The 18,502-nt window shown below is 43.3% G+C and overlaps 1 long non-coding RNA gene across 1 annotated transcript; it reads left to right on the top strand.

The window, feature by feature from the left end:
* Positions 1 to 2,267: 2,267 nt before the first annotated feature.
* On the top strand, positions 2,268 to 17,518 carry LOC123801119 (uncharacterized). Its single transcript, XR_015725905.1, has 3 exons — positions 2,268 to 2,319; positions 12,151 to 12,236; positions 16,254 to 17,518. It is a non-coding gene; the product is annotated as an uncharacterized LOC123801119 (long non-coding RNA).
* Positions 17,519 to 18,502: the final 984 nt, after the last annotated feature.

The raw sequence follows: 18,502 nt of genomic DNA, 5'->3' as shown, positions 1-18,502 counted from the left end.
ACAGATAGAAGTCATTAGCACAGTGGAAGCTTTCATAAAATAGTAGCGATTATTAAGTCAGGAGCACAAATGGAAAGGAGAAAGGCCACCAATTCCTCTGAGATAGAAAAGGGGGATAGGGGAAAATCTGCATGAACTTGAGGTGAAATTCCATCATTTCTGAGTCCAGAGGTTCTTGACTCTGGCAGAATATCAGAATAGATGGGGGAGCTTTCAGAAATATCAGTGCTTTCCTCCTACCCCAGACCAATTAAATCAGAAACTCTGAAGGTGGGCATGACTACTGGTATTTTTTTTTTTAAAGCTCTCCTGGTTCACTATACAAAGTTGAAAACTGTTTGGATAAATTTCGTTTCTCAAGTTTGACTATACATTTTTGAAGTAAATACTTCAAAAATTTTTAAGAATGCTGATGGCAGCCATGGAAGAATGTCAAAAACATTGTGTTGAGGGGCAGCTGGGTGGCTCTGTCACTTAGGTGTCTGCCTTCATCTCAGGTCATGATCTAGGGGTCCTGGGATCAAGCCCTGCATGGGGCTCCCTGCTCAGTGGGGAGTCTGCTTCTCCCTCTCTCTGCCTCTCCTCCATCCTCTCCCCTCCCACTCATGCTCTCTCTCTGTCAAATAAATAAGTAAATCTTTAAAAACAAAACAAAACAAAATTATATTGAGCAAAGGAAGCCAGAAACAAAGTGACTCACTTTGTATGATGCCATCGTGATTCCACTGAGATCAAGCAAAACAAAAAACAAAACCAAAAAATCTATGAGGATAAAAGTTAGAATAGTGTTTGCTTTTGGGAGGGGAGGAGGGATGGCCAGAATGAACAATTGAAAACCTTCTAGGTTGATGTAAATGTCCTGTATCTTGACTAGGGTGTTGGTTACTGAGCTAAATACATTTGCTCAAAATCATTGAACTCTATGCTTAAAATCTGTGAATTTTACTGCATGTATTTATACCTATAGATCTAATTACACAGGCAGTGGGGAGCCATTAGAGTAGGGAAGTGTTATTTTAAATGTGTTTAGCACCTAATTAGCCACTAGTGTTTCTGATGAGCAGGCATTTAGTTCAAATCTCTTATCAGCAAGTTTCTACGATGTAAAAAGGATGTCCCAGGACACGGTTGGGAGAAAGGAACCAACTTACTGTTTTCTGTTTAGAGATTTAACCTGTCATATTTCATATATTATTTACATATCATTATAGTTAGTATATACTATCTTTTGGTTATTTATTCAGATTTTCATCTTCTGGCATTTACTTCTGTGGTTAAGGTTTTAGTTCTCGTTTTGTTCTTTGGAACTTTGAAACGATGGAAAGAACGTTGGGCCAGAATCACGCCAGAGTTCCTTAAGCTATCTTCTCGTTTTCCTAAAGATAAGCAGATTCAGGGGCCAGCGCCAAGTCTCTCGCCAGGAAGAGGAAGCTTAAGGATACCAGCATATCGCACAAACACGATCTCGGTCTTTACACCTAAGAGGGAACGCCCCCACCCACCTGTGCGCACACACCCAGAGACTCAGCATATAGAACCCCCTGACGCTCTGTGCTCTGTGGACCCACCCACAACGCGACGTGTGGCTTTTGGGAGCCCCAGTGGCGCTACCAACCACCAGCGCAAGATGGTCAGTGTGAAGCAAACAGAAGAAAATGGTCCCGGCCCTGCTTTTACCCTGTGTAGCCCCCCCTTTTTCCATGCGCCCTGTGCACACAACATTAGTCACACTTACACCCTAAAGGAAGTTCCGAGATTCAAATTCCTCGGCGCTGAAGTAATGGCCGTTTGCGTGATCTACGGCAGCCAATGGTGACTGCGTTAACTGCACCCCCGCTAAAAAGATAGTCTGTTACCAGAGATCCCATTGCCTTCCTACCTCCGCTCGGATTTCTCCTGTTTCAAGAGACTCTCTAGGGAACATTAGGCCATCGTGAGCTGTTGAAATTCATCTCGCTCCGGGCTAGTGTCTTCTCCCACTCTCCCCTCCCAGCAACCCCATTGAGCAACATTGTCTTATTTTCTTTGTCAGGCTTCTGCGTTCGGAAACACACATAACAGGCTTCCGTCGTTTCTTTATTATAGCATTTTCAGTTTCTTCCTTTTGACCTTTTGATATTGCTTTCATGATTAATTTTTTTCTAGGGCCCTGTTGACACAACAGACCTCTGTACTAACCTATTAACCTTTGAAAAATCAAAGTTAAAATCTGATTTGAGTGAGAAACCCAAAATAGTTTCCAACTAGCCTGGGCTTTATGAACAATAAGCCAGACGCGTTCATCTCGCTGATGGACGGGCTCTGCACGCGGAGGAGCTGGTGAGTAAGAGGAGCGTGAAAGGAGATGGGGTGTAAAGATAGCATCGTGTTTAATCTTAGAGCCGCTCATCTTAGTCCTCACTTTTAGAAAAAAAGAAAAACACACGTAATTTAACTAAAGAAGCTGTTGCTTCCTTCCTCCGGCTTTTCATAGACGGTCCTCGGGGGTCTGCCCCTTCCGCTGCGCGCACCGATGTGTGATTGCCAGGTGAGACCGGGAAGCTCTTTCTCGTTCCGCCCTTCCAGATTATACCAGATTGACGCTTCATGAAATTGGGAAGAAAAAAAAAAATCTGAATCCCCTTTCATTGTAAATCCTGCTTTAATCCCAAAGGTGAGTTTCACTGTGTCCGGACTTTTGTGACATCCTCGCCGCCGCCAGTGATAATCGTGGAGACAGGCATGCTCCGTTTGGTTAGTCTCCACTTTGAGAACAATGCCTCACTCATCTCTAGCCCATCTTCAAAAGTGGTCTGTGCCTGGCCTTTGCCACCCCCCTCACCCCCCTGTCCACGGGAAACATACTGATCACTGGTCCCGTGTGGTTTTGCATGGCTTTTGGGTCTCCAGAGGGGACCTTTCTGTTTTATTTTATTTTTAACTCGGGGCAAATGGATCACCAGAATCTTAAAGTGCTATTCTTTGAATAGATACATCTAAATTTGGTAATTTTATTGCATATTTGTTTGAAGAGGCAATATTGCCGCTCTGTTCCCTTGTAATTGCGTTCGAACCTGCCTTGTTTTATTCAGTGTCTGTTCATTCTCCAGGGACGCGGATCGGGGAGGGGCAGGGGCGGGGCGGGGAGCCTGTGACGCCCCCGGCCAGGGCTGGAAGCCTCCCTTCCTGAGGAGCAACCTTGCAGAGCAATGATGACCAAAGAGCCCCTCCAGGGAAGCCTTCTTATCATCTGTGCACCTCGCGGCTTCGGTCACTTGCCGTTTGAAGGCTGAGCGCTTGAGTGGTGTTCCTTCCTGACAATGTCACCTGAAGGGGACATTGACAGAAGGCTCTTTTCTGCATGACCAACCCGTGCACTTATGAGACCTTGAGCGGGGTCAGCTATGTCATTGGCAGGGTCCCTTAAAGAATGAATATGGGGGGCTTCTCGTTTAATAAGGAGGAGAGTGCTCCCTTCGGCAGAACGTGTACGTGCTAACGTTGGGCTGATACAGAGAAGATTAGCACGGCTCCTGCGCCAGGACCACCAGGATGGCGCGCAAAGTTGTGAGGCGTTCCGCAAAAAAAAAAAAAAAAAAAAAAAAAAAAGGAAAAAAATGCCTTTAAAGCTATTAAATTATAAAGCTTTTTCCTTTCTTCTGCGGTCTCTTTTTGATTTATCATGGTATTTGGGGTTTTTTATTTGCTATTTAATGGCATTCTAAATCAAGAAAAATCAACGTTTTAAATGATTAACATTAAATTTACCATCCATCTTTATATGGTGTAATACCAGTTTTAAATGCAAATAGAGGAGCGTTCAACTCGTATATAGCATCCTCAGAATGACACAAGCCATATTTCGGAGCTCATACGTGTATGTGTATTTTGAGTTCATCGCAACAGTGGACACACTGCACAAAAGGAATTCAGCTTTTCATAGCACACATTCCACCAACTCTATTTTCAGTTTACTGAAGAGTAAGGAAAGGCTGAAAGGAAAATAAACCATCACCCTATCTTTTCCTTTCTTTCTATGTCATTATTTTCAGTATCATTGGCCGATTCAAGAAAATAACACAAGTAAAAAAAATGGTGTGATGGGGCTCCTTGTGTTCATTAGACAGCCATTGTCTTTCTCTGGGTCTGAAGCAAGTTCTGGTTTGAACAGAAAGCATAGCCTAGAGGGGTTGTCAATAACCCCTCTTACCCAGTCATAGACCCACCAGAACGCTTGGCTATTTGTAAATGCCATTTGTAAATCGGGCCGCAAGGAACAGCACTGCACGTGCACATGGCGTGGAACTTCTCTGTCCACACACACGCTCCATTGTCCCATCCTATTTCCCTCACAAAACACAAGTTCAAAGATGCATCCTTAAGGATTTCAAGACAGCAGCCGCACAGCATTAAGCCAAACGAGGGGCCCTTTGGAACGTGGAATGGGGCTACTGCATAGGCCGCATACGCCTGAAGTCAGCCCTGGCCTTGAATCAGGAAATGACTTGGCGACCGACTTGGGTTCAACCCTGGAAAAGTTATCAAAGTCGAGAATATTTTCAGAAGCGCCAGTTAGGAAGAAACATGTAAGTCGCTTTCTTACATGTGTAGACCACCAGAGATCTCAAAATCTGGTTATCTTTGAATGAGCTCATTGGGATGGCTTTCCACCACCTCTGGCTCCCTGTTCTATGCCACAGAATAATTTCATAAACTGTGAAGGAGACGGAGGACCTCTGGCCTCTGGTACAGCTTCAGTCTCTGAATGACCGCAGACACATAAGCTCCTCCTCTTCCTGAGGCTCCAGGCGGCAGAGCCAACCCCTCTCGTTCATTCTGCCTCATTCCTTCTCAGGGCCTTGGCTGATGATGTCTTTTGGACAAGGCGTGTGTGATTTATTGAAGGCTTTGGTTCTGGGGGGACTTACCTGCAACGGCTGACCCTCTAGCCACAAAGGGACCATGTGTAGACAATGAGGCCTTGAGAGACAAAAGAGGGACTGTGAAAAAAAGACCTTTGTCCAAGGAGTCATATAATCATCCCGCAGCATTGTACACACACACACACACACACACACACACACACACACACACACACGTGGGACAGCGTGGGAACCGTAACACGGCTTTCTTCCTCAAGGACTGACAGAGCGTGTTATCTCTTTGTCACGGACATTTTTAAAGTTGGCTCTATGCTCAAGTCAAGTTTTGTCTTATGAAATTACTGACGACAGGGAGGATACTCGGACTTTGCAAATAATCCGTTTTCCTCAGACGTATCAGGACATTTGCCAACCACTCCTTACATCTTTAACTTCTCTCAGAGAGCAAACCTGTTGCATGTCAATAGAAATCACCATGGGGCCGCCTGCACAAGTTTTTCTAGGTTTCTCCTTGTGGCCTGTGGAGGGCTTCAGAAAACACCCTCACCCCGTGTCATTGTCCTTCGAGCAAGGAATGAGAGTTTTTCTGTTGTATCCAGGGGCCTGGGGTGCGGGGCTCCCGCAGGGTCAGAGCAGTAGCGACCATCCTTCCTCTCCCTGACCTTGGGCACTGACCTCAGCCCCGCGTGTCTGCAGGGATAAACAAAGACCAGTTTGGACCTGCCTTTGCTCTTGCTCTCAGTCTCTCTCTTTGACCCTCTGCTCTTACTCTCAGTCTCTCTCTGTGGCCTATCCTTCAGCCACAGCAATGTGCCAGAGGCCTTGTGCCTGAAGCTGATCGTGTGGAATGGCAAGGCTGAGTCTAGAACACTGTAGAAAGGTGGTGTGTCCTTGTGCCTCGCAAATCCTCCTTGAGGAACCTCTCCAGGCACCCAGAACTCACCGTGACTGTGTTCCCATCAATCAGCCCGAACAGGCACAGACGGGAACCGAGAGCCTTCTGAAGAATATTCTGGTGGGGAACAGGGCAGCCACTCTATTCGAAATAATAAAAACCACAGTTCAGAGTTTGGCTTTGCATATTTCTAAACAGATAACCTTAGACCAGTTATTTAACTCTGGAGGCTTTTGTTTTCTCAAGAGTCAATTAGAGATGAAAGTACCTCCTTGCCTACACCACGGTTTAGAGATTGAACAAGGTTTAAAACCGCACATGTGATAAGACACCTTAAGAAACTGTTAAAGTCCATTGCAATGTCTGGCATTACTATCAGGTGCCTAAAGCCATGCCAGGCAACGTGGAATAAAAGGTAACTTCGATTGCATGCGTATCTGAAATCAGCTCACAGTCTGGTTGGGAGGCGAGGCTCTGTATGCCGTACACACACGCTTTCAGATCTCCACGTTATGCGTTGCTAATGACAAAGGACGTTCTGTCTGCGAAGGCGATTCTACGATTATTTCCATTGTACGTATGAGGTAATGAGATGCAATGACCCTGCATGACGTTTGAAGGTCGCATGCATCGCTGCAGGACAACGGCAAACCCAAAATATGAAACCTACCAAGTCTAAGTCCAGACTCCAAACTTCACCTTGACATCATGCCATGTCCTTTGATTGGTATTAAATATTTAGTCCGGGCAATAATTAAGCAGACTTAGTTATGGAAGAGATCAATGTGATAATCCTCTCAAAGACCCTCCGTATCTCTCCCTCAGAGCCCTACCTCTAGCTTTACGATAAGCTACACTAATAGCCTAACCGTAAAAACTAAGCCTTCTTAATGTGCTCTCCTTCTGAAAGTTCTCAAAATCTGCCAGGTTAGTTAAAATGTGGAGCTTTTGATGAAGGCCTTTATGGGACGCTCAGACCTCAGCTTCTGATGCTGGTGGAGAGGGGGTCTTCAGGAAATTGCCAGGCATGTCCCGTAGGTGCCAGAGCTGTGCTCACACGTGCGGCTAATTCTGCTGCTGAACCCCATATTTACTCGTATATTTTATTAGGACTGCTTCATTGTGCCCTCTTGCTTCAAAGTGCTGAACTGGAGCATAGTTCCTTTGAAACAATATTGGTGGCATGCATAATGAAATAGACTTGAATAGCATTTCTGGCTCTTGAGGGAGTCAAGAGTGTATGTCAGATCATAAAGAACAATTTGATCCCACCAGCATAGCACAATTACTAATAAAGAACAGGTCTTAGTGAGAAGACTGACCTGGAGCAGAATGCGACAAACTTAAGAGCCACCCCATATTCCCTCTTCAGATATCTGGGAGCACTCACTGTTTCCTGAAACCTCACTTATGTCTTCTGATTCCTCCTTCCGAAAGGAATAACATTTTGATGCGACTATTCCTAATTCTAACCCTGCTAATGACTATCTTACGTTCATTTTGGCTCTGTCTCCCCGACACTGCTGCATGAAACACAGAAGCCATCTTCTAAGGGCTTAGAAGAGCAATGTTAAAACTCCAGAGATCTCTTGATATCAGAAAATGGGGTATTTTTCCCTGAATGACTTTTTTTTCCATGAGTTTTCTTCCTGAGTGTTCATTCAACGTTAAGTGTTGACGAGTGTGGTCTATTCAATCAGGCCCCCAGCACACAGGCCCCCAGCACACTGAACGCCAGTCCTTGCACCTGAGCTTGGTGTTTGAGTGACTCCTTACTGACGGACCTTCACCAGTAGAGATTTTAGAGATCTCTTGGAGATCTGCTCCCTCAGAACCAGGCATCCCAGTGGGAGGACACAAAAGCAGACGATGTTGGAGCACTTTCTTCGGTGAGTTTCCAAGAGCTGGGGAACAAGTGGGCGTTGACAGCCAGGGATGTGGTCAGGGAACCCATGGCGGCCCGCAGAAGCCAGATGCCCTGCGGCTGCAGCCGCGTGATGCATGCTGGGTTCCAGATGTATGTGCTCCTCAGGAACAAGCCTTGGACTAAGACAAGCCTTTTAAGGATCTGATGAGGAACCCCAGGTCAGCCCCAGGATACCTAAATGCCAGTGTTTTCTGGAAGTTCTAAGCACAGTGAGATGCAGAAGAATCATCACACACGTAATTATTGGTCAGAGTTGGCCTCCCCTACTAGGCTGTAAGTCTGTGTCTTGTCGGTCACTCTTTGCCTTGTGCCCGGTACAGGCTCTGGCATACGGTAGCCATTCAGCAAGCTGGACTTATTTCAGGAGGTGTATGTCTTTAGGGACCAAGCTACAGGATCTGACCTGGTGAGGCATCCTCAAGACCCAGCCATTGCCCCGCAATATACACAATATATTAGCAAACCCCAGTTTTTCATGCTGCCCCTCTTGTTGGGGACGACTATTGTGAATTCCGAGCATCAACATGCTCCAGGAAAACCGAGATGAATCTCTATTTCTGTAGCCTCCTTCAAGTTGAGAAAACTTGGTCCAGACGTTTCTTAGAATGAGTCCCAATTTATTTTCATTTTAAAATGTAGGTCATTAACCTAAATGGTAGAGAGCAAAGCAGATGACCAATGACCCTTGGTCATTGGGAGATGTGCTGTGTGTCCGAGAGCAATAAAAATTTCCAACCCAGACAAGTTAGAGGCAGCAGAGGCACCTTCTCAAAGAGCTGAAGTAGCCCTGTGATTTCAATGTTGGCATTGTTGACGTTTCCTATAGAACATTCTTTTTGTTTTAAATTGACTGCTGTTTTTCACCTCAAGTTCAATTTGTTCGCAGGGAGGCTGAAAAGGTAAGGATCGAAGTTAATTTGTATATTTTGGGGAGTTACTGCAAATGCAGCATCTTTTGACTGGATGAATTTGTGGGGGTTACACAGGGGTCCTCCCCGCCTCCAGATGCTGGGGCTTTAAACTGTCATGAGAGCTGACATTTTATCGTGCTGTTATGTCTCCAAAAAAAAGGTAGGCATGCCATAAATTCCCTCAGAAAATCAGGCAACTTTTCCTTTGTTTCAACTCATGTGGAAAATACTAAACATATGAAGAGACATCTTAAGTGGTGGGGTTTTTCTGCAAGTAGGAAGCTAAGCCAAGTAGATGCATTTCACATATAACCTCCCAACACCCCATGAGGCCCCGTTGTATTATTCTCCATCTCATATGAGTGGAAATGAGCATCATAGAAATTTTTCGTCTTGTCCAAGGTCTCCCAGGCTGTACCTGTTATTAGTTTAGAACCTCTGAGCCCCACACAGTGTTCTCCATTCGGCTTTGTGAAGTGGGGACTCCAAGAACCTCAGTTCTCCTCACCTGCCCACAGGCAGTCCTGAGGGGAGGCTGAGGGCTGCACGAGGAAGACAGGACATGAGCTAGTTTTCTGGGACTGCCATAAGCTACCACAGATGGGATGACTTACAAGAGAAACTTACTCACTCTTGGTTCTGGATCCTAAAAGTCTGAAACCAAAGTATCAGCAGGACCATGCTCTCTCTGATGGTGGTAGAAGAGAATCCGTTCCAAGCCCTTGTCTTGGCATCTGGTGTTTCTGGCAGTTCTTGGCGTTTCTTGGCTTGTAGAGTCATCACCCCAATTCCACACATCACCACACACATGGCCATCTCCCCTCTGTGTGTCCGTCTTCACATGGCGCTCTCTTTGTGTGTCTGACTCTGCGTCTCTCCTTTTCCTATAAGGACACGAGTCACATTGGATTAAGGAGCCACCATAATCCACTATGATCTTATCTAATCCTACACCTTAACTACAACTGCAAAAACCCTCTTTCCAAATGAAGTCATATTCAAAACACTAAGGGTCGGGACTTTAGTATATCTTTTGGGGAATGAACTCTACCCACCCAGAACTATTCTTTTTCTTTGTTTTTGTTCTTCCTGTGACATCCACTCACAAGGCAACTGTGGTCCCAGCAGAGTTCATCGAACTGGCTGAGGCAGGTCGTCTCCAGCAACTTTCTTCTCTGAGGAGCCAGTACCACCACCGACCACTCCTTCAGCCCAGAGGTCTGAATCTCATCTCTGAAGGGCCCTCCTCAACGTTTCCAGATCCCTTCCTTATTCACCGTTCCCTCAGCTGTGATATTTGTAACTGCCATCTGCCATTGCTGCCCCTGTTAAACATTGAAGTACTTCTTTTTAAAAAAGATTTTACTTATTTGAGAGAGAGAATAAGCAGAGTGAGGGGCAAGGGGAGAGGGAAGAAGCAGACTCCCCGCGGAGCAGAGAGCCCATTGAGGGACTTGATCCCAGGACCCTGGGATCATGACCTGAGCTGAGGGCAGACGCTTAACTGGCTGAGCCACCCAGGCTTTCTTACTCTTTCTTGTAGTTAATCGCCTTTTATCCAGTCAACAATTCTTTCTATTAAATTCTCTCTGTTAAAATATTGATCTCCTGACTGGATCCTGATAGGTGGGCAGTGGACTGGGAACTCATACCTCAGGCAGCGTGGTGTCATGTTTACACAGCTGAGCTGTGTCTTAGGAGAAAGCACTGGAACTTTTACCAATCCTCAACTTTGCACTGTTCCTGTGAAATGGCATGGATAAAAGTCCCCCATCCTACCTAGTTTTGAAGCCGGTATAGGTCAAATGAACCGAAGAATCTTCTGGTCTCTAAATGTCTCTAAGCAGTGAATAGCACCACTGACATCCCACTTCTACTTACCACCATCAATCCACCGCCTGGTCATCACTAGGGCTGTTTGCAAGTACCCCATTTTCATCTTCTGCTGGGAGCATGGTAGCATGGCTCTTGCCTACCTCTTTTGAAGTTAACTGTGGCTCTGACTTTCTCGGACCAACGAAATGTGAAAGGAAGTGGCCCGTGTCATTTTCAAGTAAAGCTTTAGGAGCCAATGCATGACCACATCTTCCCCTCTCCTGTCAGTCATGGGAGCACATGTCAAAACAGAACTTCCGCCTGTGACTGTCCCTGAGTGACTACAATGAGCAGGGCACCCAGTTACCCTGAGCTGCACATGTAGCATGAGGGGGAAATGAATGTTTGGTGGACCATTTGTTCCGGCAGCATACGGAGCCTGTCCTGATTAGTACACACAGACGCCCATGTCCAGGGGCAGTCTCTCAGGCTCATACATTTTTAATAGTTTATTCATTTGCCTCCTGGGACATTACGCTTCCCTGGTATTCCTTCACCCTCGTTGGCTTCTCCTTTTTTTGCAGCTTTGCTGGATCCTTCTGCCATTCTGTCCTGCAAACTCTGAAATGCGCCAGGGCTCACTCCAGGCATCTCTTCTCTAACCACACTCTCTCCCTAGAAAATCCCATTCAGTCCCACAGAATTAATTCACATCTGTCCGGAAATTGACCCTCATTACCTAATGTGTATAACAAACTACCTATTAATCGTCTCCATCATGATGTCTTGTGGACCACTCTGCATTCCAGATACCCAACAGAAATTCTGATTCTGCTGCACTCCTGGAAAATCTTCTCCATCTCATTATCATACCGTCCAATTGCTCAGACCTCGAACCCCGAACTCATGATTCTACTCTTTCTACCTTCTCTCCCAGGTGCCCGCCCAACCTACCAGTAGGTCTTGTTGGCTCCAATTCCAAAATGCTTACCAAATCTGATCCCTGATCACCACTCCACCCACCTGTGTCTGAGCCCCCACCCCCGACATCTAGCAGGCTTCCATGACCTCTTAATCAGTGTTTCTGTTTTCACTCTTAATCCCCAACAGACAGCAGACATCATGCTCTTTTTAAAATATGAATTTTGTCATATTGCTCTCCTCCTTCAGAAACCTCCAATGGCTTTCTGCTACACCTAGAATAAAATCAAATTCCTGTAGAAAGAGTGAATTATGAACCCCACATTTACTCATGCAAAAAATGTAGCTGAAGCTGGAAGTCACATGCCTTCTTTCAGAATTTAATAAGAAATCTTAAGAGAACGGAAAGAAGACAAACTATTGAACTGGCATCACTTGTTGCTAGATAATTAAGAGGAAAATGTAGCTAAATAGATACATACTAGTTGCCCACAAATGTAAGTGACATCTCTGCTTATTCTTGGTCTTCCTGGGTGAGCGTCCATCTATTTGCTGAGGAGGTCAAAGAGCTCACCTGTTATCTTGAAAGGGTTCTTAACAATGCCAGGACTCTGTTGACATGTGTCCTTGAGACTAAAAATGTCTACTATAGGAAATCACATTTGTAAGATCATTTCGTTGTTCCAAAAAAAAAAAAAAAAAAAAAGAAAGCCATGTTTGTTCACCTGAAGCTGTTAACTGATTTTGTCGTGGGAGATAGATTTTGCCCACCAGTCTTGTGATAATTATTTTACTCTGACCTCTCCCCTCTATCTCTAGGGAAACCGACTCCTGTAAAAGGGCTATAGAAGATTCTTTTAAACCTAGAAAGAAATCGAAGAAGCATTACTTCCTTGTAATAATTTGTAAGTAATAATAAAGTCTCTTAAATTAAGCTGGCATCAAAGCACACTATTTTGTGTCCTAATCATTACCGGTATCCCATGCCTTGGCTCACAAGGCCACGTGGGATCAGACCATTATCTACCTCATTCACTACCTCCATGCACCCTGGCTTTGTTGATGTTTCTAGACCACAGCAAGCTCATTTCAAATGTAAGCCCTTTAGGTTTGTTGATCGTTCTCTCTGGAATTCGTTTGGCCTGATCTTCCCATGACTCGTGGTACTCAACAGGTGGTTTTGGTTCAAATGACACCTCCTCCAGGAAGTCTTCCCCTATCTCTCTATCTAACCTTTCCCCCACCCAGGCCCATCAAGTCACTTTCTCATTACCTTGCTTCTTTTCTTTATCTTATTTATTACATGAAACTATGTTGTTACTTACTTATTTGTCTTCTCCCATTAACATCCAAATCCCATAAAAGCAAGGACCTCATCTGTCTCATTCATCAGTTTCTCCCTCACATCATGAACTTAGTGTCGCCTATGGTGGATCACATAAAAGATTGTGGAATGACTGAGTAAATGTTTATAACTTCAAAAGCATTTTAACAGATAGTAATAGCAGTCTTATACTACATGTCTCGGGGAATTAGGGCCAAGGACAAGTTTATAATAAGAAAATCGCCTGGTTCAGGCAACGTTTTAGCACGTATCTTTAGCAGGCTACAGCTGTAAGTCGGTTTAGCTGATGTGCATGTTTTATAAAAAAAAAAAAAAAGACCACTAAAAATCATCTGCATTGAATGAATTAGCAAGCACTCAGTCCACACTTCCCAGGTTGGCAGGTGAGTCTTGCTGCTGTACATTAGGGATGTTAGACTGAGCTGGTGTAGGACATATGTGCAGTTTATTGAACTGATTAGGGTTCTTTAAAGTCTTCCTGCTAAGGAACTTCTCAGGATGTCTGTCTGTAGGTCAAGAACTGCACCCGAGTGAAATCTGACAGACGCAGAAGGTTGTGGTCTCCCCCACCGGCTTTAGCTAGGTCAGCAGCTCTGACTCGGGGTGTGGGCAGGATTCACACCTTCAACAGAACCAGGGTTGAGTAAAGGACACATAAACCCAGGCTGCTGTTAGGCCCTTGGATATGGATGCATGAGTCAGACTCCAAGCAACTAGTTGTAGAGAACGTTGGGATAGTCCTTCCGTATGAGAATTCATGTTGCTTGTTCTTACTAGCAGAGCTTCAAAGATGGCTGCATGGAAGAGTAAAAAGAACGCTTGATTTCGATTTTTGTAGAAGGCCGTGAAGATTATCTGTTCTTCAGAAAGCTGGTGGGAGGGCTCCTGGGTGGCTCCGTTGGTTAAGCGGCCAACTCTAGATTCCGGCTCAGGTCACGATGTCAGCATCCTGGGATGGAGCCCCACATTGGGCTCCATGGAGTCTTCTTGAGATTCTCTCTCTCCCCCTGCCCCTCCCTCTGCTTGCACTCTCTCTCTCTCTCTCTCTCCCTCTCTCAAATAAATAGATAAACAAATCTTAAAAAAATATAAATAAAACTTGGTAGGATACACTTGTACAAACTTTTTGGCAGGTGTTTTTGGTTATTACAATGACAATATTGAAAATGGTCTTTTAGCCCATTTGTATTTTCTGTTTCGATTTCTCCCTGTGCCATTAGAACATCATTTTTGCTAGAAATTTATCTTTTTCATTGAGGTTTTCAAGGTTATGGCAATTTAGCTATATAATATATACACATAATATATAGATAGTATTCTATATGTTGTATATGTTTTTATTTATACACACATATATACATATATGTAAAATATTCTAGATGTGTGTGTATACGTCAAGTGGGTATCTATATGTATTATACATATTTAAAGTGATGTGTATAATGTAGAATTTCTGTAATGTTTTAGTTTTAGTTATGTCTCTCCTTTGATTCTGCGTTTTACGAGCTGTATCTTCTCTCAAACTTACACCTGTCTCCTGGCATCAGCGGGCTGGCCAGAATGCGCCAGGGAACTGGCAACCTGTGCTTAGCCGAGCATTCCATCCGGGGTTATTTTTGCTTGCCTTTTAAAAAGTTTTGCTAATTGTTATATTTTGACTAGCCATTGATAAATACCCCCCAAATCAAAAAAAACCATTTCCGATGGACAAAGCCTTGAGTGCTAGGGTGTTTTAGGCATGGCTTTCTCTCACTGACGGGCCCTGCCTGCAGATACCTGCTTCTTTCTCCCATTTGAAATTGACCTTAACTAGAACCGGACAACAAACTCACATACTTTGGTATTTCACCATGAAACTCTTTACAAATTGATCAAAATCATTTCATAGGTAAAGCAAAAAATAGCAAAACACCAAGTGCTTCACTTCTCTGCTTTCCTGCAAATACCGTGCACGTTGGAGTAACCTTGGTGGGTCAGCTAACTGTTTGAGCTTCTGCTTGGAGCACATTAAAATTTGGTGTTTGAGTTTTTTGATGGGACAAGTGTGTTCTTGAGAGGCTCTCTCTCTCTCTTTTTCTTTTTTTTACCTGAAACAGATTTAAAGTCACCTTAGTATAAAATGGCATCACTGTTTGCCCTCTTCTATCAGTTTAGTATTTCAAAGTGGTTCTGAAAATGACCTGAATCATTCCATTAGGTAAAAGGAGACATGGAATTCTGCTAATTTTATTTATGCATACGTTTAATAAAAATGCCCCCAAAACATTACCTACATTGTTGACCTTTTAAAAAAAGTGTTGACAAGACACTGATCTATTTCCCTGTGAGTCTATGTACCCCCAGCATAGCTCTGCCCCCAGGGTATGTGAACCTCTGTTCTATTTTATTTTTTTAAAAAAGATTTATTTATTATTTTTGAGAGAGGAGAAAAAGAGTGCTCACATGCACTTGGGAAGGGGCAGAAGGAGAGAGAAACCCAAGCGGACACAGGACTCCATCTCATGACCCCAAGATCATGACCTGAGCCAAAACCAGAAGTCAGTGGCTTAACGAACTGTGCCACCCAGACATCCCAATGAGCCTCTGTTTTAAAACAACAAAGATGTGTAGGCTAAATCTGTACTAACCTTGGGTAGTTCTTTCTGTTATTGTGGTAATAGTTCTCAATTTTTCCCCCCTCTTAATGTAGGGGACAAAATATTCTAATAAATTCTTGATTCATGCCATGTTTCAATTCTCAAAACACTATTTCAGTGGTTTTCTGTATTAGGTGAAGTTTCCATTAATGTGATTCAAATGATGCCAGTTAACATAGGCTAGTCTTGAGGCTGTGTTTGTGTTTAAGATAAGATTTTTTTTCAAGATTTATTTATTTATTTATTTGACAGAGATAGAGACAGCCAGCGAGAGAGGGAACACAAGCAGGGGGAGTGGGAGAGGAAGAAGCAGGCTTCCAGCGGATGAGCCTATTGTGGGGCTTGATCCCAGAACACCAGAATCAGGCCCTGAGCCGAAGGCAGACACTTAAGGACTGAGCCAGCCAGGCGCCCCTGAGATAAAATTTAATATCTGTTCATCTTGAGAATATAAAACTACTTTAAAATTATAAAAACCATTCACTTGAAATTCTAAAAGACAGAACCCTATCTTCACGCAAAAACATGACTTTCTATTTTTTCTCTTGATCTTTTTCAGGATATCCACTGACCAGTAAAAAGAAAACAAGTTGTCAAACTTTTAGAACAGCAAAACATTTTTCTGGTTTTGTATTTGCAAGAAGGTTTATGAATTTTAGGATTGCCTGCAGATTAATTTTGCTTTCATGTTGAGTCTGATGAAATATGTAACATTTCTGGAGTTCTTTGTTTCATTTATTTCACCCCCACGTGTGCTCCAGATAATCTGGATTAATATGAAACATTTGATAACACTATTTGAATAAGATAATAATGCTGAAAACTCCTAGAGTCCTTACTATGTTTTAGGGACCATGCCAAACACTTGCACATATTAGTTCATCTAATCCTCATGACAATGCTGTGTGGTAAATATTATTATCTTTAACCCTACTTTATAGATTAAAAAAACTGAGCCACAGAGAAATTCAGTTGCCTGCCCAAGGTGACAGCTGTTAATTGGCACAGCTGGGATTCGAACCCAGACTCTGCAGCTCTAAGAGTCCACACATCTAATCAGGGTTCTACATCGCCATGGTTGACTGTGATACAGGTTTGTTGTATATTTGTTTGTTTTGTGTCTTTCTAGAACTGGAAGTGGAAATTTGCTCTACATGGTACCAAAACAGCTGGTAAATTCATATTTTTCAATTTTAAGTAATCTTAGAAATGTGGGATCCTCTAGGCAATTCCTTGAGCTGCTCACCCATTTTGGTTAGAATTTCCTATAGTCACTGAAATAGTGAATAGCATATGGTAGACAGTAAAAATACACAACACTTTAAAAATAAAATTATTATGGCCAGTCAGGAATTAGATCCGTTCTTATTGGACAGTGTTGTCTTGACCTGACTGTAGAGTTTCAAAAACTCTGAAAGAAAAAAAGAAAAAAAGAAAAAAAGAAAAAAAAAAAAAAAAAAAAGCTGTGGCTGGAAATGTTTCCCTTGACCAGCAGATGTCACTGTTGCCTCTCAGCAGGAATGTTTAGCATCCGCTGGAGATCAACATGCTGGAGAGCATGAGAGTTACTTTACCAAAATCTCTGAAAGTCACTGGGTGCAACCATGTTGCTTTGGCATGAAGACAAAGAATTACGCTAAAGAGAGAGAGAACGTGTCCCCCCACTTCTGCAGAGAACAGAGAGGGTTTCAGACAACTTGGTGCCTCCCTGATACATCAGAGGCAGCAGCTCTGGAAGGGAGGCTGAGAAATGTGGCGGAAGGAGCTCCTCTGTAGTTAGGGAGCAATCATTCTCATCCCACTTAGCCAGCAGGGCTCAACCAGAGCATGAGTGCTAGAAAACAGCCAGAGCCACAGGATGGGAGGGAAAGAACTTGTTTGCGTACACATGCATGGCACATTCTAGTAATGCCTAGAAATAACTGGGAGAAAATCTGCAGAGGCTGAAAGTCCTGTATTGGCAGGTGGGACCAAAAGCGATGGAAATGAGACTCACACAAAGGCATTCTGAGCATCTGTCTCTGCTGGGTCTGGGAATGCAGAAGTAACCGGACATGGACGGCTCTGGACCCTGCCTTCAAGGTGAAGGCACAAACAACCCTGGCAAACCAGGAAAAATACAGCCGTGACCTTTGTGCACTTTTTTCCTAAAAAAAAAAAAATCCCACTACTTTAAAAAGTTGCCACGATCACTGCTGTCAGCAATTTCAAGGTAAAATCATTAATTATTTTAATGATTCCGTAAGCAAGTAGTAGGATACCTGTTAAACTGTAGTTGTCTTTAAAGGCATCAATTATTTGGATTTTTAAAAATAACTCTTCCTCAAAAGTGTTAACTTGTATTCAAGTAATCTGTTTCCTAGGGTAGTCAGGAAATATATTCCACCTAAATTTTAAGATGTGGTTTTAGGGTACATTATGGAGCACTTTTCAAGATCAATCAGTATACTTTTCTAACTTGGTCCTATGATTTCAGAAGCTCCTTTGACAACAGGGATATGACGTCAGTCTTTGCTTCTGGATGTGGGCTATGTTTTGGTCAAAGTGGTTGGCAATAGGAAGATAGCTAGAGAGTAACCCTCAGTGCTACGAGGGGCCAAAGAGTACTCTTCAATTCAAACTGATATTCAGAATCATGTCTCCTGAGGAACACTAATTCCTAGGTCACAAATAGTTGAAACTGCATGGTGAACCCATACATTCCAAGTGCCAAAGAACGTTACTATTTGGAAGTCTCCAGGCATCTTGAACTCATAGGTTACCAGATGTATCAAGCAAAAATACAGAATTCCCAGTTAAAAGTGAATTTCAGATAAAAAGGAATACTTTTTTAGTATGAAAGTATTATACAAAAAATACGTACTAAAGATACTATATGTGCCATATACTGAGATACTACAAAAGTAGGCACATTGCCTAAGTATGCCTTTTCTTACATATTGCAGATTCGATTTGCTATTATGTTAAGGATTTTCACTTGTCAGTTCCTGAGGGATACTGGCTTATAATTTTTCTGTTTTGTAAAATCTTATTTATTTATTTATTTTTTTTTTTAGGTTTTGGTATCTAGGTGATGGTGGCCTCATACCATGAGTGAGAATGTGTTCCTCCTCTTCTACTTTCTGTAAGAGTTTGTACAAGTTTGCTGTGATTTCATCTTTCAGTGTGTGATAGAATTCACCAGTGAAAC

This window comes from Ursus americanus, chromosome 10 (genome assembly GCF_024610735.1).
Source record: "Ursus americanus isolate L20-20 chromosome 10, mUrsAme1.1.p, whole genome shotgun sequence".
NCBI classification, from domain to species: Eukaryota; Metazoa; Chordata; class Mammalia; order Carnivora; family Ursidae; genus Ursus; species Ursus americanus.
The sequence above is the reverse complement of the archived record's forward strand: the minus strand, read 5'-3'. Positions and strand labels throughout refer to the sequence as shown.